Here is a 2,653-nt window from a genome sequence, read left to right as displayed (position 1 = left end):
AAAAAAAAAAAAAGACTCACTCTGAGAAAAGAGCAGGAAGGAAGGAAGGGCTGATGTAAGGACCCCGTTTAAGAGACCTCTGTGATCTAGCCAGGCTTGAATAATGCAGGCTTGAAGCAGAGAAGAAGCAGTTGGAGCTGGTGGAAAGTGGTCAGAGTCTTATAGCTTGAAAAGAGAGGTGAGTTGATTTACTCTATGATGTGATGGGTTGTGGTATGAGAGAAAGAGACAAGTTCTGGAAAGATCCCAGATATTTTATCAGAACTGGAAGAATGGAATTTCCCCGTACTGAGATAAGGAAGATTAGAGGAAGAATAGATTTAGGGATTGACAGCTGGGAGTAAAATATTTTGCATATAACAGGTCAAGTTTAATATGCCTATTGGCCATCCATGTGGAAATGTTTGAAAACATCACTGATCATACATGTGTACAATATATATGTTAATAACAAAATAAGATCATATACTCTATTTAGTTTTGTAATATCAGAGGAGTATTTTTCTTAACCTTAATTGTTCTTCAAGAACATTATTTTTAAATTTTATAATATTCTACAAGTAGATTTTACCATTCAGAATTTTTCACACATTAGTTTCACATTTATCAGTATTATATGTAATGCTTTAATAAAAACCTTTGATGGTGTCACTGTCTGCTTAAGGGACACATCCAAATATAGGGTCAAGAGTGTGAAAACTTTTAAAACCCTTGGTACACATTAAGTTGCATTACCGGAAGTTTATGCCAATTTAGTCTCACTCATATCTGAGAGTATCTGCTTGTTTAACTGTACTTTGGCCCAAATAGAAGATTATCATTTTTTAACAATTTTTTCCAATTCTATAATAAAAGTTATCTATCAATGTTTAATTTTTATTTATTTGAGTTTTAGTGAATTTGAACATTTCTTCATAAGTTTATGTGCCTTTTGAATTTTTCTACTGAAATTATGCACTCATATCCTTTAAATGGGTTGTTTTGGAAGTTATCGTTGAACACTGACATGATAACCGTAATAACAGTAGTAGCTAACATGAATTGTATATGCTAGGCGGCACACTGAGCAATTGACATGTATTAACCTTCACAGCCTTATTAATACTCAGCTTGTAGACAGAAAAATTCGGCATGAAAAAGATGAGATGACCTGCTTCAAGTTACACAACTAGTCAGCACTTCAACTGGGATTTGACACACTGACTCCAAAGCCCACCAAAAGTAATCATATTTAGTAATTTGAGAAGAGAACAAGCTCAGAGACCATAGAAAAGTTTGAAATGTAAGATCTGAATTTACTCAGGTAAGAATTGACTAGGACAAATAAATCCAGTGCAGTAATGTTATTTTAGCAATTCAACTACTCTACTTAATTGCATATCTATTAAGGGCAAAGGTTCACAGAAGATGCTGTGGGGGAAACACAAAGGGCTGCTTGACAAGCTCATTTCTTGTATGTGAATGCGAAGCTTGTCACTCCAAATGTGGCTGCCCTATTTTCAGATGGAAAGATCTGCTGGTTTTGAATTTACCTGAATTATATGTAAACTTTAATCCCTATATTTTAAGAAGAAGTGTTGGAAGGAAAATATGGGGTGCCTGAAAAGAGGCTTTTGAAAGATCATTCCTTTTTCTTAGAGTAGATGCCCTCAAGAAATAAATAGTGCTAGAATTAGACTTTAATGTTTATTCTAATGTCATAAATATCTTTAGAAAGGACAGTGAGGTCTCCTCCCTTCTTTCCCACAACCAGCCTTTGCGCTCCTTGGTTGTACCTTCCCTGGCAGATTTTTCTTCCCCAAAATGCGTACTGAGCCATGATCCTGCCCAAGGCAGCTTCAGCTTTATTAAGATGACTCTTGCATGTCAGGATCAAAGTTTCACTCTAAGTAAGTAGGTGGTTGTGCCTGTGGCAGTGAATCAGGGACAGTTCCTCAACATGCAAGAATAGACAGAGGGATTAGGTGAGGGCCGCTGACAGTTGCACAGGTTTTTGCCAAAGCTCTGGGAAGGTTCCATTTTCTACGGGCCAAGACAAGCTGACCTTCCCCTCTGAGTGAAGACAAATCAGAAAACTAGTCCCTACCAACTTACATTGTTTATAGAACTAATGACTGTATTATTAACTGATCCCTGTATTGATCATCAAAAACCTTTAGGAGACACAGGTAGGGCCCTCGAAAAGTTGAAAGTGACAAGGGTATAGCAAGCCTGAAGTATAGCAGGAGACTGGCCATAGCCCTGAAGGCAGATCAGGGATGTCGGTGGCTTGGGAAGAAAATGGACATGAATGATGTTACAGGCTTCATGGTCTACTGGACTCACGCTTCCTCCAGTCTTCAAAAGGACACTTGTTTTAATAGGCAACTGGATCTCAGTAAAGCTGTTAAGAAAAAAAAAAGGCAACTGGAAACTTCTATTCAATCATAAATTTATGGAAATTAATATAATAATAATTTTCATAATAAAATAGTTGCTATTTGACAAACTTTAGTATGTACCAGGCATCAGGTTAAACATGTCACATGGGCTATCGTCTTTAATACTCATTAGTAACTCTTTGAGGTAGATACAACTCTTATCTCCATTTCACCATATAGACATCAAGTAATGTGGACAAAGATGACACAGCTAGTAAATGGCAGAGTTGACA

This window comes from Hipposideros armiger, unplaced genomic scaffold (genome assembly GCF_001890085.2).
Source record: "Hipposideros armiger isolate ML-2016 unplaced genomic scaffold, ASM189008v1 scaffold_174, whole genome shotgun sequence".
NCBI lineage: Eukaryota > Metazoa > Chordata > Mammalia > Chiroptera > Hipposideridae > Hipposideros > Hipposideros armiger.
This window is presented reverse-complemented; position numbering follows the sequence as displayed.